This window comes from Columba livia, chromosome 17 (genome assembly GCF_036013475.1).
Source record: "Columba livia isolate bColLiv1 breed racing homer chromosome 17, bColLiv1.pat.W.v2, whole genome shotgun sequence".
In the NCBI taxonomy this organism is placed as follows: Eukaryota; Metazoa; Chordata; class Aves; order Columbiformes; family Columbidae; genus Columba; species Columba livia.
This window is the reverse complement of record NC_088618.1, coordinates 8,235,122-8,261,899: the sequence shown is the minus strand read 5'-3', so window position 1 is coordinate 8,261,899 and position 26,778 is coordinate 8,235,122. Positions and strand designations below refer to the sequence as shown.

The 26,778-nt window shown below is 44.5% G+C and overlaps 1 long non-coding RNA gene across 7 annotated transcripts; it reads right to left on the bottom strand.

Annotated features, from left to right (window-relative positions):
• Positions 1-2,056: 2,056 nt before the first annotated feature.
• On the bottom strand, positions 2,057-14,334 carry LOC110356288 (uncharacterized). Of its 7 annotated transcripts, none has more exons than XR_010466713.1 (3): positions 14,191-14,307; positions 11,100-11,204; positions 2,057-9,897 (listed from the first exon to the last, which is right to left on the bottom strand). It is a non-coding gene; the product is annotated as an uncharacterized LOC110356288 (long non-coding RNA). The 7 variants fall into 7 exon arrangements; XR_010466714.1 differs by lacking the exon at positions 14,191-14,307 and adding an exon at positions 13,342-14,184; XR_010466716.1 differs by lacking the exon at positions 11,100-11,204 and having other exon boundaries at positions 14,191-14,334.
• Positions 14,335-26,778: the final 12,444 nt, after the last annotated feature.

Genomic DNA, 26,778 nt, shown 5'->3' with positions numbered 1-26,778 from the left:
TGAGCTACCTAGAGGTATTAGGTCTAATCATAGGAGTTTTCCCCTCAAAGCTGTGGTTGGATTTATGTTGATCACTTTAAAACAAATCTCACAGATATATTTAGTAGAAGAACGTGTAAAACCCCAACCCCCAAATGGTATTATGTAACCAATACAGTATTTAAGTGCCCCCTGTGTAAACTAACTGAAAAGCCTGCTGTTTGCCTTCTTTGCCTCTGTTGTGTATTGGTCAACCGAAGCCGGCTGCTCTGTTTGCTGTTCTGATTACTATTTTAAAAGGAAAGATCCATAGAATCATGTTATCCAGAAGGTGAAAAAGGCTTAAACCCCACTCACTGGGCTTAGAGAGGGCTCTGGAGCTGGGTAAGAGCCCTCTCACGGGCTGCCCAGGGGTGTGGATTGCCAAGGGAACTTGTGCCATTTGAAAGCACATGCCCACCAAGGATAAAGCCCCACACAATGTACTTTGTCCCTTTATTTTGGCATGTGTGGTGCACTCGTTCTCAGTGGCCTCTGCAGCTTCAGCCACAGGGTTCAGCTGAGCTCAGCAAAGATGCAGATGTGTTAGTGTAGGGTCAAGGAGATGGTGGAAGCTGGTGGGCCAACTGGGAATGTTTCCCACTGCTACATCTAGAGCTGGGTATCAGGTAGAAGTGAGAAGTAGATTTCCTCTTGCTTTGAACCAGGAGGAGTTTGTAGGCTTTCCCTCTAATTTACTGTTATTGATCTGCCATCAGCTCCTTGCCCAGTTAAATCCTTTATTCAAGGTGCTGGATCTTAGGAGCACAGTGGTTTCCCATTATTGTTATAATCTTTTGCCAAAGAGAGATTCCCCCTTCTCAGTAATGCACCAAAGTGGAAGTAATCACTCTTTTTTTCTTCTTGCATTTGTCCTTTCCTGTTTCATTCACCGATTGAAAAATGGCTAAAGAGCAGCCCCCATTTCACCTCCTCTTTTCCCTGATTGACTCAGCAGCTCCTGGGACGGAGAGAGGAAAGGGGCCTCGAGGTCATAACCTTCACAATCTTCAAAGCCCCTGCCGCTTCCAGCAGCTGTCACAGCTCTCACTGACCATATCCCCAGAAGGTCAGCAAAAAAATAAACACTGGGGCCCGACAGGTCCCCTTCTCATGCAAACTGGCCATTTCCCTCCCCAGCTCCCATTCCATGCATAGCTTACACATAGGAGACCCCCTTGGATTTGCACAGAGCTATGCAAGAGCAAAATGCCACAGAAAATAAAAGCAGAAGGGCTTCCTGGGCAGGCAGGGTGGGAAAAAGAAAAGCAGCTTCCTGAGCTCTCCATGCCCACCCACAGGCTGCTGCAGCCATTTTGTGTGTGCAAAGCCTGAAGGTGAAGCTGGGGAGGGGGCTGACTTTTCTCTGGGAGAAAAACTACAGGGAAGGATTCGGCTTTTATATCTGCTTGTGCATGTGAGAGATGGAAGAGAGAATCCAAAAGAAATAGGAAATAAGGCATAGACAGTAAAAGCCTTTTCATCGGGATTAGATTGCGTCGCTCTCCTACAGTCAGCCTGCTTTCCCCACTCACCTTCCTCTGCAAAAAGTCATGATGAAGCAGAAACAGCGCCAGGGAGAAGCGCAGGTTGAAAAGGCCAGAGTGGAAAGGTCCTTTGCTAAAGGAAATACTCCTCCCGAGCTGTCTTTTATAGAAGTATCCATTTCACCATGGCCACTAATAATCAAAGGGCTATTTCCTGGCCTTCCCAGCACAGCTCCCAGATGCAGAGCGCTGTTCTCATCTCCATTATTGCCCACCCTTACCCTCCCACCCCACACACTTGCTTCCCCCTATTGCTGAACCCAGCACTAGGTCATGACTCCAACCCGTTTTTCAGGCTCCACAGTGTAAGGAAGATGCTTGTTTTCCTATTAGCGTTTTCAGCCTCTCCCCACAAAGACCAAATGGGCGATTAGCACATCGGATCGCTGGACAAAAACCCATCGAGGGGATTTTTATCAGCGTGTGGCTGCTGGAGAGGCAGGAAGGGGTGGTGACCTGCAAGAAACCCCACCAGGAAGAACAGGCAGCGATAGGGGACGTGGGAGTCACTTTATTTATTGGGTGTTGGCCGGGTACAGCAGAGGGGTGTCCTGCCCCAGGCTCTGGGGCCAGCCGGGGGTGCGCGGCTCTGGGTGCGCGGCCGGCAGAGCAGCCGTGGCCGCGGGGCCGCTGTGCGAAGCCGCTCACCTTGCCCTGCCCCTGCGCGTACTCTCCGCCGCTGTGTGTTTAAACAAAGAAAGTTGCACAACCGAAGCCTCCCTTCCCTCCGTTAAGGTGGCTCTCGGGAGCCGGGTAGGGGGACGTCCCGTCCCCGCACGCTGTCACCGGCTCGTCCCCGGCTCTCGCCGCTCCCCGGCGCACTGACGCCCTTTCATTATTGCACTGCTCGCTGCGACCGTGACAGTAGTGCAACAGGGAAAGAGGGGCAGCCCGCCCGGTGGTCCCAGAGCTGGCCCAGCAGCCGCGGCCGCCCCTCGGCCTGCAGCCGGGGCACGGAGGGAGAGCCCGGGGGGGGGTTCCTGGCTTTGTCCCCGGGCTGGCCGCCTCCCCTCGGAATGATGCCGGAGGGGCGGTTAAACCGAGGGAGGCGGCACGGGCGGCAGCGGGCACGGCCCCGACGTAGGGATCCGGGCCCTCCCCCGCACGCCCCCGGGCCGGCTCGGTGAGCCCGGCCGCCGCGGGGAGACGCGCCGCAGCGGCCCCGCGCTGCCCGGGGACCGGCTCGGAAAGCCCCGCGGCAGCGGCTGCTCCGCCGCGCCCTGATCCGGCCCCATGTCCCCTCCCACCATCCCTTTCCCTGGGCCCCTGAGGTCCCGAAAGGGACCGCGGGGACCACCTGAAATGGAAGGCAGGGCCACCCACTCGGCCATCCCGGCTGCTGTCAGCCCCCAGCTGATCCCTCACAAAGCGGAGAGGAGATTTAACACCTCCATCCCTGCTCTGTTCCCACGTACCTCAGTGAACGGCTCCGGGAAGGGCTGGAGGCAGCTGCCCGACCCCGGAGCAGCCCCGGGTAGCAGGGCCCAGCACGGGAGCTGGCGGGCTGCGCTCGCCAGGCAGAAGCATGAGCTTTGTTTCGAGGTTGTTGGGATTAGAGCCTCGGCCTCTTTGTGCTGTGCACGGCTTCGCTCCACACTGGTTTTCGGGCTGGGATCAAGCACAGAAACAGCAAGTGTGGCTATGTATCTCCTCCCATCCCTTGGTGGGTGTTTACATCATTATGTAAAATAGGCACCCTTCAAACATCTCGGGACTCATACTATTTTAAAATGGAGCCATGATGGGTTTCTCCGGTTTCAGTCACTGCTTGTGCATTTTAAACATGAGGCCGTTTTGAATCCTGTGTGATAGCATCAAAAATATGTCCATTACTCACAACCTGAGTCACCACAATAGCACGATTATTTGTCACAAATAACATCTCTGCACAATTACTTGCCTATCTAACAACACTCGGCATTTCACAACTTTTCCCTTAACTCGATGGGCACATAGGATTATTTTTTCCTGCTGTGGTTTTCTTCTCTCCATGAAGAATAACCCTCAAAAGAAAAGACCCTATAAGCAATATTGCACTACTACCCTGATCACAAAAGCAGAGGCAATATTGATAGGGTCTCATCCTTAAGGTTAGGAAGCTGGATAATGTGTCTTGCGGCAGGTGACTGGAGGGAGCTTCATTCCATGCCTGCAAATGGGGAAGGGGTAAAACGTTAGAAAGCAGAGCACTGCCTTATGGATCACAGCACTGTGTGCTCCTGGGAAGGTGGGGATGCAGGATCAGAGTAAACCTCTGACCCCACAGGAACTGCACATGGGTGCTACCCCTTTCTCCCAGGACATGTCTAACTCCAGTGTAGATTTTATCCAGGTTTCTCTACCTCTGTCCCCAGTTCTCATGTCCTTCTGTGTAAACTTCTTTATTAATAACCTCAGTCAATTAGCTTCCTAGCTGCTACAGGCTGAGAAGTGCTATTTATTTGATTAACTGATAGTTGTATTTTGAACCTCTTAGTAACAGGCATCAAGCCCTCAGAGAACTTCCTTTCTAGGGCTGTCCTACTTGGAGAGCCCAGTGTTTTAAAATATCCCTCCCTTCATTGGAAATCATGGGATTAAAGACACACCAAAAATTAGAAAGCAAAATGGGATCTCCAGGGCTGGCCCTCCAGCACCGGCTTCACATTAATGCACACGGATTAAACAGTCTTTGGAGACGCACATGTGTTTTGCCCTAGCTCGTTTTGTTTGGCTTTTCTTCTCCTCTCCCCAGCACCTTTTCTGTCCAAGGCTGGAAAGCATAATCTTCAGCTGCGGCTGGCTTAGTGTTGAAGACACCAACAGCCACAGAAATTATTTCTAGGGAGGGGCAGGACACCTCCAGCCTCGGGGCTGCTTTGCCAACTAGACTCTTCCTCTGCAGTCCGGCTCCCGGTTAACCTGCCCCAGTGCATTTGTCACAAAGGAACACTTAAGAGTGCTGAGGAAGAGGAAGGAAATTTCATTCCCAGGCCATCCCAAACCAGGTCATGATTTTGACACTTTAAGCTTCTCTTTCCTCAGCCTGCTTTCCAGTGGATTAAATAGGAGTGTAATGGAGAGACAATCCCCTAATTCATGGATTCCTGGCTAATTTATGCATTCCACATTGATCTGGTCTTTGCCATTAGAGATCCCTGGCGTTTGGCACGCTGGTGTAAGGCAGCCCTGCATCCCCTTTGATGTTGCCTGACTTGCCCAAAGCAGCCAAAAAACAAGGACATGCCAAAGAAAAGGGAACAAGGGAAGCTCCCTTAATTGTTTGTTTTTCTAATGGACTGATAAACAAAATCTCCAATCTGCCCTAGCCCCTCCCTCTCCCCATCCTTTGTGATGCTTGTTGGAAGCAAACAGGGATCTCTTTTCTGCATTATTTATTTGTATTAACCTTTGCTTGCACTAATTAAAAGGCCATGTTCACAGAGATTGCTGTAAGCGGCTCAGAATGAGTTTAGAATGAGTTTTACCAAACTTCTGTATTCTTGTTACCTTGGCAAAACCTCAGGTTTAATCCTGCCACTCTGCTTCTCAACAATCCCTGTAACCTCGACATCCAGTTGGACTGAGAACATAAAAAAAGACACAACTAGGCTTGGCCTTACCTTTCCATCTATTCCCGTCCAGTCTCTATTTTGTTTATTGATTACCATGTCTTTTCCACTCTTCAGCCTCGATGTTATCTCAAATAAGACTTACACTTAATACACACAATTTAACTTCTCCAGTGGCCCAAGAGACAAACCCACTGGCGAGTTTACAGTGGAAATGTACAATTTGCACATCAAGTGACATTACTAATGCATTAGTAGCGGGGAGGGAAGCACGATTTGACAATTTCTACATAACTTAAGAATTTCAGTAGTTGCAGAAGCTACAACTGGCAGGAGAGGGTAAGGGATGTAATTAGAAACGTCAGCCACAAGTTAAGTTCCAAGCAAAGGCAATTAAATTATTTTGTCTTTATGTCTCTGGATCTGTGCTGAGTGCCTAGATGTGCCTCAAAAATTTCCTTATCTCCAACTGGTGCACAGGACTCCCGTCTTCCTTTTTTTTTAACATGACAAGAAAAATAAAGACTGAATCTCCAGTAATGTTCCTCCAGTTTGCAAACAATATGCAACGCCTGGGTCATACTATGTCCTATAGCAGGGAGACTCTCTGGAATGTATATGGGGGTTATTTTAAAATAAACGTTTAAACACGAGATTATGAAATGCATGCTATTTATACACCAGGAGGCTCAGCATCTCTAGATAAGTTTAGAAACCTCTCTCGCCTTTAATCACGGTTATAGAAAGTAAATGGAAATGTCACCCAGACTAGCATGGAAATAACACTTTGTATCTTTGTGTGTTGCTCAATAATGGAAGCTGCTTTATTTTTTTTTTTTGGCAGTGTGTGTGTGGGAATCTTTCACTGTAGAGGAGTCATTGCTATATGCTGAAACCCCCTTTTCTGATGTTAGCGGACAAATAGACTGAAGTGTCCTTACGATGAAGCTTTTGGATAAATAAAGCAGTGAGCTGACTCTCTGGAGCTGGGAGGCCTCTGCTCCTGGGGAGATCAGACTTGTTCTCCCTGGGTTAGTTTAGGGAGCCATTTCCCCTTCCCTTTATTGCTGTTTGTTTTCTTGTTTCTCTTGTGGTTAAAGGTGCCACTTCGGGCAAGCAGGTTTTTAAAATTTTCATCTCGGTTGCAACCTCACAAAACATAGTAGGACAACAAAGCTCCAATCCAGCCTCGTTTCCCTGCTCACAGCCATTTCGCTAGCCTGAGGACAGGAGACCATTTAAAAGCCATCTTGCAATTAAATACATTATATAGTCCACAATATATTTTCTGCAGCGGAATTGACACTATTACCAAAGGTCAGAGCAAACACTTTGGAAACAGCTGTAGGCTGAGGGCTGATTTAGAGTTTTCCATCCTATTTAATAATTTTATCATAGTTGTAAAACTGGGAAGAGTTGCCTTTTTAATTCTCTCTCTATTTTTTTTTTTTTAAGAGAGAGAGAAAATTCTTAACATTCCAGTCCTGGCTCCTTCAGTCTATCTAGCAAGTTTGTACAAATCCGTCCAGAGAAAAAGGGGATTCTTGCTTCCATGCAAGAGTCAACCTGTCCAGGTGTGAGAGACTCCAGAGAGTAAGGGCTGATAATCCTCTCTGAAAACACCACCTTCCCAAGCACCTTTCACCCAGCGAGCCTGGGGATTCTGTCACCCACAGCCACTTATCAATACATTCCCCTTCTCCTGAAATCAGGAGGGATTACACTCCAGAACATCCTGCCATTTGATTCTTGCTTATAATATTTAGTTTGTGGGTTTCAATAACCCTTTTTTCAGCTGCAACATTTCCTCGGCTGGCAGAAGCCAGATCTGCGTCAGTGAGCTCCATTAAAAGGAATGACAGAGCTCCTTAAACAGCCTAGACTTTGTAACCCCACAATACGGCTTTTCTGCATGGTGTTTACCAGCGCTCTGCTGTCTGATTGGAAAAAAAAAAAAAAAAAAGAAAAAAAGAGACTTGTGGTACTAAATGCAAGAGCAAAATTGAGCTAAATCCTATCACCTTGGAAGTGCCAATCCCACTTCTGGCCATCTATGTACAGCAGGGCAAGTGAAAGGTCTTGTGGTTGTCTTGGCTGAGGAAGGAGCACATGTGCGGCTGATCTTGGGGTCCCCCAAATAGCTCCTCCCCCATGGCAGGGGACAGACTCCCCTCATGACAGCCCCAGCTGCCCACAAGCCGCCCATTCCTTTGCTGGCTGGGGCAGGGTTGCAATTTCCCGACGGGGCCCAAGCCCCCGTGTCCACGGCCGGGTCGGGGCAGCACCAGACGGGAAGCAGCAGCCCCTGCCCCGCTGCCTCCCTTCCCCAAACCACCCAAGAGCGGCCAGCGCAGGAGCGACCTTAACACAGATCCAGCACTCAATGCAATGACTCAAAAAGTCCCCCTGAAAAAAAAAAATCCCTCTGAAAACTTAAACCATCTGATTTCACTTTCCGCTCCAATTGGTTGTGTAGCCAGGGCGCAGGTCTGGCCTCCTCCACCACACTAATACCCTATGTGTGCTGCCTCCACAGAGGAGGGGTTCTTTTAACAAGTTTATGCAACAACAGGATGGAGGCTCTGCCGGAGCCCTTCCCCCCGCAGCCCGACCTGATTCCCCGCATTCCTCCCGCGCCCTCCCCCTCCGACCCAACTGGAGACAAACTCTGGCATCTCCACACACATGCAAATGGTTTCCCTTGCACAAATACAGACTCCTGAAGGGGCCTTTGCTTCCGAATCCCCCCCCCTTTTTTTTTTCCTCCAGTGCCGCCTTTTTTTTTTTTTTTCACTGTTACATTCCTCAGCCAGGCAGGGTTTTTAAAAAAAAATATATAAAAAAAAAGAGAGAGCGAGGAAGGGAGGGTTTGGAATGTGTAACTTTCATCCCAGACACAAATCTGCAGGGAACCCCGTCCTCGCCCCCCGCACCCCTGGAGCATTCATGGGAGCTGCTGCCCAGGGACGGGTCCTCCGTGGGCCCCACCGCCCCGGCTGGAGCCAGGCGGCCTCAAAAGGTGTCCCCTCACCTTCTGCACACTGATAAGGTCCTCGTCACCACACAGACCTTTCCCTGTATCCCACACCTCAAACACCCCCCATGCCCAGGGGAGGTTTTCAAGTGTAGCAACTATCTTATTTTTAAAGACATAACTTCATACATGAAAACAAGTACACATCTATTCCCCCTGTGATTTCTCCACCTCCAAACAAGGCAGGCTCACATGCTGAGAGGCCATCTTACAGCCCAGCATCAGCCCCACCAAGGCTTTCACTAGCGCTTATTTCGACTTGCTGGTGGGCTCCACAGGCACCCACAGAGCAAAGTGCTGCCCTGCTCCAGGGTGGTGTCCAGCTCCCCACTGGTTCACCCTCCTTCCCATCCTTCTTGGCCAGGAGCAGCAAAGGGCCCCTCACACTTGCACTCTGGTCACCCCTGTGCTCCTATTGATGGCCAGGGGCAAGACAGCCCCCCCCAGCAGAGCCTTTAAGGTTTCACTCTCTCCTACTTTTTAATCAATCAAAAATTAGGAGGAGGAGGGGAAAGTGCCAAAGCTAAACAGCCCTCCCTGTTCCTTAACGCATATAAAAATGGCAACTGCGCTACAGCGCAGAGAGATGGATGAAAAGAAAAGCCCTAGAGAAAGGGAGCCATGCCGGCTCGGGTTACCTCGGCTGAGGCCTGGGAGCCTCAGCCACCACCAGCTCCGCGCCCCCAGTTCGGGTACGGAGTCTTGGCCTTCTCTGGGCGTGAAAGGGAGACAGGCTTCAGCTCCTCATCAGAAACAGAGGGACTGAAAAGGTGTCTTTTGTTTGCTCCCTTGTTCATTGAAGAACCCGAGTGCCTTATTGAGGATTCGGCTTCCCCCCACCCCTCTAAAATGGGACACGCACCCTCCCTCAGGACGTGGTCCTCCATTTTCTGCCTTCCCATGGCTCGCTCGCTAGCACACCCTGGCCTGGCTTGGGATGTGCAGTGCAATCTGAAAACGCTCCTTTACCTAGATTTGATTTCCAATATGACGGCTCTCCCCACCCCCACCCTTTGCTCCCAAGGTAACAGCTCAAGGCTTCAGGAAGAAAAAAGAGAGAGGAAGGTCCCATCCCCCAGCCCTCCAAACCCCTTTCTTAGCAGCTGCAAGCGAAAATACCACATCTGCCTCCAACTACACTGAGAGTGACAGTCACCAACATACTGTTATTTAAAGATCAATTCTGAATGCAATATTCCTGTTCCTAGGCCTACATCATCCCTGCGTCTCTCAGACTTGTTCCACTTTGCTATTGGGAAGTGCAGGGAAAGATTGTCTTTCAAAACGTATTGATTATTATTTAGGTGCCTTCTATTTTTTTTTTTTTTTAATGAAAATGAAGGTATCGATATTGCTTTAATCCTAACAGTAATTCCTCTAAAAGTGAAATACGATGGAACTTGAAAAATACATCAATAGGAAGCAAAAATTAAATTGCCTGTGAATGCATGTGTATATATTAAAGTCACTGAATTCTATAAGCAACAATAACATTCTTAGGTTCGTAAAACTCTATTTTTTAAAGCAGTAGCAGGAAAATACTCAAACCTGCTCAGGATCTTTTTAAAGGTGGTGATTGCTCTAAAGGAGGACAAGAGGGCTTTAAAATGTGAATAGGCCAGCTTTTTATTTTACAACTTGGGACACACAAACCCACGCTAGTGGCAGAAAGGGCAATCCATTTTGTACACTGAAGCAGTCCAAACGGGGAACAAAACCCAAGGAATTTCCATACAGACCACTCAACCTAAACACAAAACAAACAAACACAAGGGTAGGTTTTTTTAGGCAATTTCTACATGATCTTGTCATTTTTAACACCCAGTCGAGCCTTTGCGGTGGGGGAGAAATCAGATAGGGGGGCTGCTTCCCTGCTAAAATGCATTAAATAACTATAGAATCCCATAATGTCAGGGGCTGGGTGTGCAACAGTAACTGATCATAAAGGATGTATTAGGACTGGAACCAAATGCTTTGACAATATTATTGCACTGCTTTATTTGTGCAGACAGTAGTGCAACATTGTCAGAGCCAGCGATACCAGCAGCCACTGTCACGTTCTGCACAGCTGTCCCTGCATCCTTTTGTAAGGGACTGTTACATTACAGTGTTAACCACAATAACCTTTTTATGTTTAGCCCCAATAAAACTCTGCATGACAAAGTTTAATTGCAATCGTAATTAGACAAGGTAAAAACCAGAAAACAACAAAACAAAAAACCCCCACAACAACAAAAAGTTAGTTTAAAAAAAAATGACAGAAAGAGAGGAAAAAAAGAGAAAGAGAGAAAGACCACTGTTAGTATGGCTTGTTAAACAAACCATTCAAGTCTTTTGCTACATGCCCAGTATATCTAAGCACGGTACGTTATAAAGGTTTTATACAATAACATATTTTTCTACAGTAATGGAGAATAAAAGAACAAGGGACATAATTCAGCATCTCCACATGTACGTGTTTCTGTAAAAAAACCCAAACTGGTCAGTCAATGAATCTGAACTAGGCAAGTTAGATAAATCACAGAAGGTGCCAGCCCTTTCCTGTGCCTACAGAAGTTTTCTCAATTGTGCTGTGTATTTTATGGTGTTTGACCAGCAGAGATGAAAAGGGCTGATGTGTGTGTATATATAGAATGGTATAAATACACAGTGCTTTGATTTGCTATGGAAAATGTTACAGAAATGATGAGACTTGTGTACAAAAATACCTAGTGTCTGTGCTTCATTCTCACATGCATCTCTGTGTCACCACCCAAAAATCACAGCATAAACATCACAGATTGTTAGAAACAAATCAACAGCATTAAATCCCTATAGACATTGATAGGGACCACCTTAAACATATAGGGGAACGTTTCCATAAGGGGAAAGACTATAAAGCAATCATTATAAAAATTCAATGTAGATATTGTATGGAAGTGTGTAGAAATTAAATAATGAATTACTCACAAGTTATTAGTAAACAAAGCAGGTAATGTGATGCCTTGAAAGCTCCCAGAAATGTCTGGAGCTTATGTTTGAAATAGGATGTGTTTAAATTATTCCAGCCCGTTCCTATAGAAAGATAAATAAAAATGTATAACCCAGAATCTCTGTCCTTATTTAAAACCACTCCCACATGTATAAAACCTTATTTCACACACGTGCATAAATACACTGGAGGAGGCATCTATTTTAGGGTTGTTTGCCCACTCTGAAGAGGGTGGGCTGCTAAAGGGGGTCATGTTTCTGCCAGCCAATGCCCTTTTAATATTGCACTGCTCATCATAATTGCCAGTAGTACAACAGAAAAAGGGCTCTGGACAACAGCACACTCCAGAGACTTTCCAATATAAATGATAAATCAGTTAGAAACTTCTCCAAGTGATGGCCTTCAGTTCATGATTTACTCTAAAACAGATTTGTTACATTCAAAAAAAAGGAGTTTCTTCAACAACCACACTGATTCATTGTCATTCTTTAGAAGTAGATTTTAATATTTCACAACTGCATCTTGAATTAACTTCAGCAATAATTTAGATAAGCTTGTTTTGGGGACTTTTTTTTTAATTTCTCAATGGTAAAGGTTTGCATTAGAGCATGTGAAAGCAAAGACAAGAATTGGGATTGTCCTTGCATTTCAGCACCCCACTATTTTACAAAAGTAGGTGTAATGATTTAGATTAAAGACACAATGGAGAAGTTGATATCCTTTCTGTTGCTTTCATCTGAATTGTCTGTTAAAATATTTGGTATTTTTTACATACATGCTTGCTAGTAGCTTAAATTATTTTTATTTATTTGTAATTGCTAAGGAAGTCTTGCTGTTTTACACAAGCATCTAAACAAGCTTTCAAAACAGCTGCCATCTAAGAGCGAGAAACCTTTAAAAATCATCTACTTACATCATTAAAACATTACTATTGTAATTTTTTTTCCTTTTTTCAAAAAGAATATAGGGGTAGTAAGGAGAAAACATCAGTTAATCTTTACAAATCAGACATTCCAAATAATTTTAGCAATAAGTAACATTTAAAAGTCAACTGCTTGGTCTTTAGGTTTCAAACAGTTTACCATCTGTTTCTCTAAACAATTTCAAACTTAAACCAAGAAAATGTAACTATTTTAAAAATAAGAATCACTTGAGAAATTATAAAATACTTTGACTTCAAACTTCAAACAATGGAAAGAAATTCTACGCAAAGAAATCCAAACTTGAAAACAACTTTCCATTAATTCCATAGACAAGCCAGAATCGCACCAAATGCTAAAATGAATTAAACTAATTCAAGTCTGGGGGAGTTTGGGCTGAGTGAGAAAATGCACTAAATGAATTCCAGTTGTCAATTTTTCAGAGTAGTGTTAATAAAAAGCCAATTGATTTGGACGTGTCCCAATCAAATTAGAATATTAAACTGAAGCATTCTTATCTTCTGGTTTTATTTTTTTCCTCCTTTTTTTTGTACAATAATTTAGCCCTAATCCAGAAACCTGGACTAGTTTGGAGATGTTAAAAAAAATAAATAAATAAAAAGGAACAAAAAAAAGATAGAGATAAAGGAGGAAAGAAAAATAAAAGACAAAGAAAACTAGAAAAAAGAATGTGCTTTAAACTTTCGGAAGTTTTTTTTAATTGCAGAGCACCAGGTCTGTGTCTGAGGGTACGAGCTTTCCTTACACAACTCAAAGACCACACACTGGAGGGAAACGGAGCGGAATTGGGGCAAAGTGCAAGAATGCCAAAGAAACACTTTGGGCTGTGCACCCTGGTTTATTGCAAAAACTCCGGACTATTTAAGCAAAGCATTAGTTTTACGAGATTTAAATATTAAGCCAATATAAATAGTGACTGGAGATAGCATGTGACTTATTGCCTTGCTCTTTGGGGGTTTTAAGAAAAAAAAAAAAAAAAAAGGAAGGGGGCTCTAAAACAAGATCTCTTAGCAAAGAAAATGTACATGGTATCTAGAGAGACAGGAGTTACGCTACGTTTAAAAACGGGAATAGTATTTTCTGAGGGGAGCTGGTGGCACAACGGGAGCGGCAGACGCGCAGCCCTCCCGCGAACACAACCCTCGGCGCGGGGCTGCGGGAGCGGGCTCGGCTCCGGCTAAAAGGATTTGATTCGTGGGATTGCGCTCAATTTCTCAGAAGTGTTTGCATAGGTGAAATGTTTGAGAGAGGAGGGAAAAAAATACATATATTAGCTCACCACTATCTAGAGATTTGCAGCCAAGCCTGCCAGCAATCGTCTCTCCCGGCACTTCTGCAGCACTTCGCGCACGGACGATGCACAACCCGCACCCGGCCCCGCTTCTCCCCTCCATTTTCGGCTGACACCGACGGCGGTTCGCCGCTTCTGCCGCTCGCAAGTTTGATCCCCCGCCCCGCTGCCGTCCCAGGCGGCTCCGGCCGCCGACTCGTTTCAACGGCTCGTATCGATCGCACGCCAGAAAGCAAACCGAGCAGCGAGAACTTCGCTTGGGAAATCGCTACGCTTAGGAAAGGGGGGAGGAAAAGGCTCCCGCATCCGCCCCGCTGCGGGGAAACCTCTCCGGAAAGCGCCCGGCCGGCGGCGCGGCCCCGCACTGGAGGAGGGCGAGGGGCGCTGCCGGGAAGCGCCCCCCCCACCGCCCCGCTCCCTCCGCCGGGCTCCCCCCCGCACCCCTGTGCCCTCACGCCTCGGGTGGGGGGCGCCCCTCGGCCGCTGCCGCTCGCCCCGCGGGCCATTGTCAGCGCCGCGGCGAAGGCGCGCCCGCCGTCCCCCCGCGCCCCCCGGGGCCCGCAGCTCCCGCCATTTCCGCCCGGGCGGGCGGATGCGGCGGCAGGGCCGGCGGGCCCCGCTCGCTGCGCGGTACCTGGCGGCGGGAGGGACGGATCCCCGCGCCGCGGGGGGGAAAGTTGCCAAAAGAGGCGCAAAAGAGGCTGCGGGAGCGGCGCGGCTCTACCCCCCACCCCTCGTCCCCCCCGCCGCCCCGCGCCGCCGGCCGCCGCCGCCCCGGGCGCGCCTCGGCGTGGCTCCCTGATCGATCAGAATGTGGGCAAATCCTCCAGTACCAACCTCATGGCCTCCCCGCTCCAGCCTCCATCTTTGACTAGTTGACATTCAGCTCCTGCCTGACCAACTCCTCATTAGCATACCTCCCCCGCCATTGGCTCGCCCCTGCGCTAGTCTTTGCCACCGCCTTTCCCATTGGCTCCCGGGGAGGATATTTAAAAATATTACCCCCTCGCCCATTGGCGCCCGAGTGCTACGTCACGCCACGCTCTTTATTTTAACAATGAATGCACAAACACATTCTTCCATTCACAAATTTTTTTTTTTTTTTCAGTAGTTTGCCCGCCTTTTCTCCAACTACATTTTCATTGATTTTTTGTTTCAGCTGAGGGGGTCCCGGTTGTAAACAGATAAATCAAAAGCGAACAGAGGGGGGACCTGAGCAAATATTTTTTTCTCTCTCTTTCTCTCTTTTTCTCTTTTGTTCGGCAGTGCTGGTGTTGGGGGAACAAAACTGATCCCCAGCGGTCCCGGATCGGAGAGGTGTGGTCGGGGGCGGGGGGCTGCTCTGCCCGAGAGGTTGCAGCTATTTTGTCTCTCTTTCGGTTGCAAAGCTCGACCCTTTCCCGCAAGTAGAAAAGCAAGCTCTGCCCGGGCAAACCAAATGGCTAATTTTGCCCGATTCAGAAGAGTAATTATTGGTGTGGTCGGGGAGCGTTTGTCGGGGGGGTCGGTGGGTGCGCACCCCGGGGTGGTCTCCCCGCGAAGCGGGCACGGCCGCGCTCCCTCTCGCTCCTCCCGCAGCCGCGCTCTGCGCGGGCTGAGCCAAGCAGGGGATTTAATTGTGACCGACTAAAACACACCAGGTCACTTCAGTGCACTTTCATGACAGGAGCTTTTCCTTTTGTACACGGGGTTGAGCTGAAATCAGGCGATAACAAACTTTAAGGGCTGGGGAGGGAAGCTCTCTAGTGTTTTTCTTGCCCTGCAAATTGTAAAACACTGGAATCGTTAAAAAATGAATAACAAAGACTGAGAGTCATTGACAGTCTCTCTGACAGAGAAGTGTCTTGGCGAGTTTCTTTTTTTAAAAAAAAGATTCTGCCATATTGTTAACTTACAAACCCACAACTGTGCAGTTGCTTCCACCTTTGAAATTAAAAGGAATCAGCTCTTCAACAATCGATTTCAACAGATGTTTGTAAAATGAAAATGTTTTCATACTGCAGTGAGACAAACTTAACAGCAAAGGAATCGGGTAAGCTGTGAAAAAGCAATACACGTTTGTAGGTAAAAGAGCTCTTTTAAAAAAACTGTATTTACTGGTGTTTTATTAAGCAATCTGTCTTTGAAAAAGTATATTTCTCTCTAAACTGTTGAATGATTTCAGTTTTTAAATCTTTTTTCCCCTTCATTTGCTACCTACCTTCATACCAAATCCAACCTCAAAATATAACTAGTGTGTGAACTATAATTATACATTATACAAGAAAAAAAGGATATTAACTATTAAAAAAAATAAACTAAACTTCCTTTGTATCTATTCTTGAGCTTGGGAGTTGATTCTGATTTGGCTATTTTCTCCATATATGTGTGCATGTGTGTGTGTAGCCCCCACGCACAAATATTGAACTCAAGTTGTAAAGGCTGGATCTGGGTACTAATGGGTGGAGACTTTGGGCAGTGGATCCCTGGCAGTGTTTTTGGAGATGGGAGAGAAGGGCAGTGGGCTGTGAAATCACACATTCCTGTCCAATGGAGCTGAAATAATGGTATTGTTCTCTGGAAAAGAGGTTGCTTTTCTCTTCTCCATTCTTCCCCTGATCTGCAGGGACCTGATTGTGCAGTTAATCAGCAAAAAAGCGTTTGATGTAAGGCAGGGCGTGAATTCAAAAGGGCCAGGGGGGATTCAAGAGGGATTCTTCTGTCTGTTAGAAAATGTTTTTCTGATTTCAAAATGGTAGACATTTGAGAGGCTGCTCTGGTCTCTCTTCAGAGATCCGAGTTTGTAGTAGGTACCAGCACTAATTATATCGCTTCCTTTGTGTGTTTGACACTTTACTGCTGGAAAAAAAGTAGATATCTCACAGCAAAAAGAAAGATGTCCTTCCTGGAGCAAAGGTGAGCCCCTGTATCCCTGCAGTTAATTCCTTCAGCTTGCTATCAGTCGCCAGAGAGTCTCCTTATGACTGCCTTGCTAAATGTTTAGCATTGCACGATTCAGAGTAAAACAAAGCCCGCGGGGAGCAGGTAAGAACTGGGTTGGTTTGTAGTTGGGACCTGTGTCCTGAGTGTGACATCCACCTCCCCGAATCTTCAAACATAGAAGCTTTCCTGTCCCACACTGTCTTGTCTGTAAATCCTTCCTTGCCAGCCTTGTTTTGAATGCCAAGAATATTTGAAGCATGTTCCTTATTTCAGTGTGGTCATTTCCCAAACTTCGTAACAAAATGTTTTCTGCCGATTTCTGCTCTTGTATATACACAACATCCTGCTGTCTTTCCTATGCATAGTGCCTATACATACATAAATATGTAAATTCATTGCTATGCCTTTACTTAATATATTATTATAACCACACAGGAAATGACATATCCTAGAGAAAGGCAACTGCCTTGGATATTTACGCGAAAAATATGTAACTTTACAGCAAACTCCAAATGGGTTTGCCAGTTTAATTTTAGCCAAACTGCAAATAAAGTGAATGAAAGTTCCCCATGGGCAGCCCTTGGTCCCCAGCGCTTTCCACGGGGCTCCTTCCTGCTCTGTGAGAGGAGGATTGTTCTGCTGTAATGCTGGATTGATTGAGTTTTTGTGTTTCAGGGCTGGGAGACATTGGGGAATTATTTGGGTTTTGTGTGTGTGTTGTTTTGCTGCAAATGCGCAGTTGTGCTCTCCACTTCTTCTGGAGAGAAAGGCTGAGAAAAGACATTTGCTCTGCTGTTAGTTTGCTTTAAGGAAGGGCTTCTTGCGAACGTCCAATGCTGGAGAAGAATGGCGTTTTTATCATTTTTAAACATCAAGGAGGGGAGGGAGAAAAGCAGATTTTTTTTTTCTCCAGATCTTGGGGTGTTTTTGCAGTGTAACTCAATCTGATGTCACTGGGGGTGGAGTCTCCGCCGCGTTTGCTTAAACTGGAGCTGTCTCAGTTCAAGGCCTTGTGGCTGAAAGTTCTTAAATCTGTGGCAGACAGGCATGACTATTCCTTAATGAGACCCCTACTGCAGTAACGCGTTCTTTATTTTAATCAGCTTCTTCATACTATTAATTCTGATTTCTTTAATAACACTCATCCCATCTGTAAGGTTAACATAGTCCCGCATGAACAGCCCAGTAACACACTTCACCATTATTGTCTGTGTGAAAACACATGTACAAACTCATATAAACCTTCTTAATTATGTCTTGAACATACGTGTGCTTTGTGAATGTGGGTGACAGACAAAAACAAAGAGAAGAGGGCAAGAAAAATTTCACAGAAGTTTCCAAATATATTTACCGAGGCTGTTAAAAATTAACTTTAAAATCCATCTCTGTGGAAGGCTGCTACGTTCAGGAAGGGTAGATTTGATTGTTGTGTGTTGTCTTTTATTTCCACTCCTTAGCTGCAAACATTTGCTCCTGTGGACAAAACTATAAGGCTGGATTCAAAATGAATTGATAAAACCTCCAGGGGAGACTGGAACAAATAGATTCATAAAATGTTCACAGGGCAGCATTGACTGGTAATGTTGAAACTTGAACAGATTGGATTTTTGGTTTGAACTTCAGAAAAAGAAAAGAAAATCGCTACCACTCCTCCAGAGAGGCTGGAAATCAAAGTTACCTCTGGGCTCATCTAAAATTGTAACTCTCTTCTCATTTAGCACAACTACCTTCAATTTTCATTTTTAATACACAAACTTGGGGGAAAAAAGTAGACTCTTTGTTTAAACAGTGATTTGAATGCTCCTGAAACTTGCCCTAAAATACGTGAGATTTCACCATCCCCATATTTTTACTCAAGTATTTTACAAAAAAGTTTTATTTGAATGGGCTTTGATTCAGCCACACTAGAATAAAACAGTTTAAAATTACTCTATGTATCTGTATCTCTATCCACATACATGTCTACATATCAACTGAAATTCAAATTGTTCTTTTTTTTTTTTTCCCTAGATTCTTATAGGTTTTTAACAAATGCAGCTTGTTATTGGATTTTTTAAATGAAAAATATAAACAAAAGCACTATTCACATCAAAAAGCCATAATCTGAAATGTTTTATTAATTTCAAAGCTGTCAGAAACGATTTCTAAAAGTTTTAAATGCCCCCAAACTCACCTTCCCAACCACGTCTTTATTTAGACGAAACAGTCGTTTTAAAGTGATAAAAGTGCCATATTTTCTTATCGACATTTTCCTATCTGCAGCATTGAAAATAAGAAAGGCACAAAAACCTCCTCGTTTCTTTTGCTAAAAATAAATAAACTGGATCATTTCCTAGCTATCAGATGGCCAAAAAGCCCTTCCGTGTTTCCATAAACATATCGAATCGATAGCTTCAAAAGTGATTGAATGTAACCAAAATGCGGCCAGCCCAAAGAGCTCAAATCTCTGCTGCTCAGCCCTCTACAAAGCAGGCTCTTGTGCTCGGTTTGACAGTGTCCGAGAGGGAGGGGAGCATGAATGAGAAAAACAGTCACTAAATACAAGTTATGAATGAGGGATTGGATGGGAGGAGGGAAGAAAGAGGAAAAAAAAAAAAAAGAAAGAAAAAGAGAGACACAGCTAATGCAAAAATCAGTTTAATTCCGTAGGTTTTACATCGATGTGATTTTTCTCTCGGATCCCACCTCGGACTCGCAGTCGAACACATCTCTAGCCCAGACCCCACTAACCATCCTCGCTCTAGGAAAGAGGGGCATTGTGCTCGGTGCCTCACATTTTCTTCTCCCCCTCTCTCTCTTTACTCGTCCCCCACCTCTCCCCCCTCCCTCTTTTGTAAATCAGAATGAGGAGGTTTTATAGTGAGTCTAATTCTCACTCCCTCCATTTCCTTCCTTTCTGCATTTTTTTATCCCCCTTCCACCCCGCCCCTCCCTCGCCTGCAGCCCTGGTATTGATTAACCACTTCGCTCCTACCCCTCCGCGCTGCCTCTCCAGTCCAGCCCCGCACCGACCCGGCCCGCAGCGGCGGGGGGCACACGGCCGGGGCTGTCCCGGGGCCGGCGGGGGGGACACGGCCGGGGCTGTCCCGGGGCCGACGGGGAGACACGGCCGGAGCCGTCCCGGGGCTGTCCCGGGGCCGGCGGGGGGACACGGCCGGGGCCGTCCCGGAGAAGCTTCTGAGCTCCCGGCGCTCCCGCAGCTCCCGGCCAGCCCTTTGAAGTCCGTTGCACTTAATGTTATTTAATGAGGCCGGTTGCAGCGTCGGGACTGCCCGGCCGGCTCCGGGAGAGGGGAGAAGTGGGAGAACAAAACGTTACCGACCCAAAAGCGGGGAGATTTCACACGAGGGATGGAAGGAGGAGTGTGAGGCAGCCAGGGGAAAAAAGACCCCGGGCACTGAAATAGTTAATAGCCCCTGGATGCATTGATCAGTATTGATGGCTTTGGTAGTTTTAATGGATTTGTTGTTTGTGGGAGGTGGGGAGCTTTTGCCTTGCTTTGAATTCTAACCCCCTGGCTGGGAGCTTGCTCCTAATTGCATGCACAGCATTCCTTCGGAGTGGGTGGTATCACCTTTTACTGCTGCTCCCTTCCACAGGGAAGGCCTGTAAAAAATCCCTTTCATGTGCCCGAAAATCAATACCCAGGGCTCTGGATGGCTGCTGTAAAAACAAAACAAAATCCTGTCCCTCCCTCGCCAGAAAATAATAATATATATATGTATAGGGAAAGAGAGGGGAAAAAAGAGCCCCAAAAGAGGAACCCCCTCCTTGCAGACAATTGCAAGGGGCAGTTGGCTCCTCTTTGCCAACCCAGGGCTCAGGTAGTTTGGGGCTGGTGTGGAAAGAGCCCCTATTTTCACAGCTGCTGGGGGCACTTTGGAGGGGATTGCTGTTGGGAGCTGGAGGTTTCAGCCTGGTTCTGGTCAATAAAAATGGATGTGGCTTGAAAATGTCTGCTCCAGTGGCAGGGAGGATGGAGGGTCAGGAGCAGTGCTTAAAAGGTTAAAAAGAAGTGGGTGAGTGGGAAGTTGCAGAGTTATGGGTGGAGTTACCCACACTTTTAAAAAAAAGTACAACAGAGTAAACAACTTCATCTTTCAGTCGGTGTCAGGAGGAAGGTGAGGGTGCTGTGCCTCGCTGCACCCAGCACGGGGCTTTGGGAAATTAAAGAATGAGGCATTTTCCTAGGAAACTATTAAACCAAGTTGATTTTTCATTCTGCCCCCAAACCGTGCGACAACGATACCAGTCTAACTTACAAGCGAACTTCATGTTCACTTCTCTCTCTGCTGGATCTTAATTTCTTTAGCACTGAGGGGAGAGAGAGCGATTGTTAAGCGCTTAAAAATCCATGCAAAATAAATCAATGTGTTTCTGCCATCTACATTTCAATTCAATAACATCGTTTTCATAGAGCTATTTCATTAGTATGGAATAACTCACCTGTAAGTAATTACAGCTGACTTGCTTTCTAGCAGAGACCAATACAAGTCCAGAAAGGGGATAAAGGTTAGCTCAAAGAAATACTGCAGAGGTTTGGCATGGGTATAAAAGCAAATAGCTGTGTTCTCTCCTTAGAAAGCAAGTCATTCTTAGTCATCATTTAAAAGAAAATTCATAGCTGTGCCTTGGAGCTTCATTTCAATCTAAAATTTAAAAACAAAATCTAACTTCAAAGTGCACCATCAGTAAAATAGAATGTCACTGAATTGAACAGAAAAAGGCTCCAAACGAACAAACAACCCAGAGTTCCTATAATAATTGTTGGAGAATTCTGCCTTTCTCAGATTTCACACAGGCTCAAACAGTCAAATAGTTTGTTTGATATTTGTTGTTGTAATTCTGCTTCTTGTTGAAATTGTGTGTTGGCACCGAGTTACATTTGTTTGAAATTACTTTATCAGTCTAACACTAAATTAAGAATGAGTTTACCGGTTCAAAAGTGCACTACTTTGAATGAGATCATTTAAGTGGAGCTCTACGTGGAAAAAATACAAAGATATTATTTTTTCTATCTAATACTAACACTATTAAAATTAAAGACCATGTCTGGATAGATAGTTTAGTGCTACATTTTATTTAAATCATAGTTCAAATGCTTCCTACTCTTATTGAATGATTTTTATTTAGAGCAAGCTGCCCAAACGTTTTGTATTAACTCTCACTCATATGAAACACTTAATTCTATCTTGTCCAGAATAGACAATAGGAAGGTTTCCAGGATATTTTCTTTTTAGACAACCCCAGTTTTCTTAGTTACAAACAAAATTTTAAATAGAAAGAATTGTTTTCAAGCTTAGCTAATTTCCGGAAGTTCATTCTTTCACCATTATACAAGCTTTTGCATGTACATTTTAAAACAAAATACTCGCAAAATAAAATGTCTACCTAGAATGTGTTCATCTCCAAAATTCTGTGGGTTTGCACCTTAATCTCTTTTTGGAACAAATGTAAAAGGGCCGTTTTGCTGTGCCACACAACCCCAATGTGCTCTCAGAGCGGCAGGGAGAGGAGCCAGTTGTGCTGTGAAGGATTTGGAGCGTGGTTTTTAGGAGTGCACAGCACCGACAAAACCTGCCCCTGGAAGCACCTCAGGGTCTCCCTCTTTGTTTTACTGTCAAGAAGAACATTTAGCGTGCATTTGTTTGTTTGTTTGTTTGTTTTTGTCCTTTTTAAAAATCATTTTTTAAATAACGGTGATTCACGAAACTTCATCAGAAGCAAAACCTGGGATTCAGTTCTTTCTTTCCTAATTTTTCTTAGGTTTTTTTTTTCCACATAGCTAAAAAACCTCCAGCCTAAACCAAAATAAAATGTACGACCTACAGTTCAGAGAGCATGAAAAAAGGAGTTATTTCCTTCATTCACTGAATTCACCTTAACAAACAAGTTTAGAATTTCATTTGCTTGAAATCTGCAGCATATTTATCTCCAAGACATTTTAGAACACTCATCTGTTTGACATTCAAGAAAAGTAACTGAAGAAAAACCCCACCTCTTTACCCCCACAGCAGAGATGCCAGTTCCTATGATTCTGTGAGCCCTGAGCAAACGGGAGGAATCAGCAGGGTATTCTGGGAGATCTATCTGAGGGTCACATCTCACTTCTGAGTTTAGAATTTAATATGAAGACAAATCATTATAAAGCTTTGCTCTTGCTTCTGGTGTCTGTAAAATCTGTGCTAAACATGAAGATAGCTGTGTGTCCGTTGAGGTGGGAGCGCAGCCTCTGGGCAGGGTGAGCAGAGCTGTTTGTTTCTCTGCTCAATGTTGGAAACAGCTTTTCCTTTTTTAACTCCGAAACCCCACCAGCAAACACTTGTGCAGATGCAGTTGGTATATTCCAAAGAAGCTGATCAACACACATGGAATCGTAAAATTATGGTTTGATTACCAAACAAATGGTTTGGTTCAAAAGGCTTGTGAGTCTTCAGCTTAAATGTGGGGTTTTTGGAAGGGTGAACGTGTGGCTGTGCTCTTACTTTGGCTATCTCATAAACTGTATTTTCAGAACGAAATATAATGCTGCAGAAAGAAGTGTTCGCAGTTTTGCTTGGCATGGCTACCGAATTGCATGCTAGAAATGAATTGAAAACTCATTTCCATTGCTTTTAGCCGTTAACCAATATAACCTTGTTTTAAGCTTGCATCCTTAGTGAATGCTTCCAAAGTTAAATTTAATCTCTGTATTGCTCACTAGCACCAGTGATGCTTAATTTTAAACAATATTTATTAAAAACTTTGTTTCAAGATTAATTTCCCCTTAAAACTTGTGTGATTTGCTCTTCTCACAAATCCAACACAATTAATATTGGCATTTTGTTAAATTATTTAATCTCGAGCTATATGCCAATTATTCAAGTCCATCAAGGATTAGTGGTTCAATTATATTTAAAATACCACTTGTTAGTTCACATCCAGTTTCCAGGCACCTCTGGTTAACCGAGCAGAGCACCTACGTTTAATTATAATCTAACATTCCTCATCACTTATAATAAAAGATACTGAGCTAGTTAAGCAAGACTTTGTTGGCACAAGAGGGAAATGAAAATAAATGAATTAACAAGCCCTGAAAAATAACCTTTGCAATTACAGAATTTCTTTGGTTAATATCTCACACACATTGTGCATTTAACCACAGGAAAGTGGCGGGTGCTTAAGGTGTAAAAGACCCTTTAGAAATATTTCAGTCAACACTGCTGGCTCTTGAGCATGTTTATGTGTGCCTTTCATGTCAAGGGGGGAAAAATAGCAATGAAATTTGGGTGTTTATACACCCAGAAGCTGGGAAGTCCTGCTCAAATGCACCAATATGTAGCTGGGAACGTTTATGTGGGAAGGAGAGCTTCTTCATGCTAATTGAAATCTGTACCTGGAAAATAACAACCCACGAGAAGAACTAATTTTTCAATGAGAGCTCAAACCTGTTAGGAGCCTGTGACCAAACCCAGGGCAAATTCAGATACAGTTCACTATAAACACTCTCTTACAGAATAGGAGCTTTTTCTATTGGTGAAGCTGGAATTTAGATTGTAGAAGTCATCTGTTAAGATCAAACAGATAACGGTGGCTTTTCAAAACATTTAAAAATATTCCTTATCCACAATGTTATCTTTGTGACTAAATGATTTTAGTAAATGCCACAGGGAATATGACATTAGCTAACAGAGTGCAAAGGGTCCCTGTTTGTCTCAATCCCCTGAGTATTCCTTGTAGTGGACCGAGTCCACATTTAAAACATTCAAATGTGTTTCCCCAAATGACATCAAAGACTGTTTAAATCAATATTTGGATGATCAGGGAGCAAATGTTTGAATTTGGAAAGGAAGGGGCAGATGTTGTCCATGCGTGGTTGCTGTGGCACATCACACACGTTTGGAGGTGGCAGTGCTGGAAGGCAAGGCAAGGACTGCTGTTCAGATGGTGAGGGGATGGCTGAAGGATTTCAGGACCGGGCAATTCCACTGGGCAGAGAAAAACTGGGAGGAATTAACAGTGCCATCTGGGAAGGGTTGGGGTTTGTGTGGACAACGTTAACAGGGAACTAGAGAAAAGGGCAAGTGACCGCAGGGCTGAATCAGTTCACCAGTTCTTCCAAATGCAACAATTACAATTGAATACTTCCAACTAAGAGGAAGACCTGTAGCAGAAACCAGAGATAGCACTTTTTTGGACCTAAGCTTAGAAGGAAGCTACTTTGGTGCTATGAACAGCACCAAAATCCTTTAAAAAGTCAAGAATTTAGGAGAAAAATTGCTCTGTTAAGACCTGACAAAGGAAACTACAGGTATCATTATGCTTCAGGTCAGACAATTTTTCTCTTTCCCATGTAAAAATTTAAGACAAGGAATGTGTAGATCAACTGTGATTAAAAAAAGAAACAAACTAACAAACCCACCTAGTAAGAACACCTTGATAATATTTAAAACAAACTCTGAAGGTTTCTTCCAAGCATGCCCATAAGCTTTGTCTAACAGGGGCAGACTCCAATGCAGTGTAACGTCTTTCCACTATCTCACCTGGCTCTTGGCAGCCCTGTCCGGGGTTCAGTACAACTTGCAGAAGTCACTGGCATCGCAGAAACGACTGTTCGTTAGCCTGCTGGGAAAAACTAACCAGCTTGTCTCTGCTGCTCATAAAGAGGATGTGCACTCTCCACTGTTTCCATTTGAATTAAACTGTTCATTAAAAGTTCAAAAAAATCCCTAAAAACTTTAGGCTCATTATGTGACAGAGTATTTGTTTTTAATAGGTGTATATCAAACTGTCCTGATCCAAATAATAATCACGATAACATCTCTTTAAGCTACGTTGATTCAGATTCTTAAAGGCCAACCTGTATATGGCAAAGTGTGTGAATTAATATGGTAAAGGATGTTGTGCACTTAAAACACCCTTTGAAACAGCAGACCATTCCAAAGAGATCATACGCTCTCGTCTCATTTAAGCGAAATTAATCAAAATTAAACAAATTCTCAAAATGTCAAAAGCGATTGTAAAAAAAACAATGTGCATTGCAAACCCCACCACCTAAACAGCCATTATGTTTAAAGGAAATCTGTGATCTGCAGCCAATTAGGAGCAAAATGGTTGTAAAATCTTTAATTTGTGAGTAGCATTTTAAATTCAGTAACAGCTATAACAAAACGGGTAAGTAAATGACATTAATCACTCCTGATACTAAATTATCCCTATTTTGCTTCTAAGACAGGAATCAGACTGGGCGATGTTTTCTATTAGTTAAATACATCCATAACCAAATGAAAGCCTAGGAGGCCATTTAACTAATGGGGATTCCAACATCCTTGTTGTTCCTTTATTTTGTGTACTTTTTAAAGGTCATATAACTGTTTTAAAGAGTCACCCCTTGATTTTTCAGTGAGGTAGTGAGCGTTATGTTCCTGGTAAGAGCCATTTCAGACAGGTAGAGCGGTGTTTCCTGCAGTGAACACTGCACACCAAACTCATTTGAAATTATTTTAACAACTTCGTGGCCTAAAGGAAAGAACTGCTGCCCGGCCTGCAAGACCAGTTTTGTTGTGTGTTTTGTCCTTTTTTTTTTTGCTTTTCGGGTTTGGTTCAAAGAAGAGTTATTTTTGGAGGGTTATACTAAATAAAGCAATAAAATGCAAGTGGTTGTTTCCCACAATTGAGCTGTTGTTTCATTCAAAATCTGGTATCTTGTTTGTTTTTAATAAATTAACGGCAAGTGCAGCAAGTGGGTGCAAGTGCTGAGCTCCTCCATCCCAAACCACTCCTGCGTGGTGTAACTCCCAGATCTACGCGGTCTCACTCTCACGTGTTTTCTGGTGTATTTACACCCTCTGGATGTGCATTTCGATTTCTCATTTCATTAAAACTAAAATCTTATTTTTATATATCTATTTTAAAAGAAAAGAGACTCATTTTTAAAGCCCATTTTAATTCGCGGACATCTCAGATCAGATTCAGCTTCTCAAGATGAATTATTTCCTGCTTTTCTTTCTTGTAAATATCTTCCACCAACAACCACCTTCTGCAGATAAAACTTTACCAATTAGTCATTTACAGACATAAACTCACAAGGCAAAAAACAGCCTTTGCAGCTCTAGGCCTCTTTGATGATGATGATGTTTACAAATGCTTTCACTGCTGGGCTGGTAATGTGCACTTTGCCATTAGCTCTCTGAAACCGGTCGACACACAAAATGTGCCTTTCAGTAAGGCAGATGGTAAGAAAGATTGTTCCTTTCATTATATGCAGGACACTTACAAAATAAATAGTGGCTGGGGTGAACGTACCGATTTCTTCAGACTGAAAAAAGCTGTCTTGTTGTTCAAAATGATTTCACTGGCTGAACAGGTCATTCGCATACATGTATGTCCTGGTGAGATGAGATTGAAATCCTTCCTTTCTTTGCTGTGTTTTTTCAGTTCCTACGAAAATTTGCTGTTCACTCCTCCTTTAGGTGTCAAGTGCATCAGGACATGTTGGTTCTTAACAGCACTGTCAGTTTTACA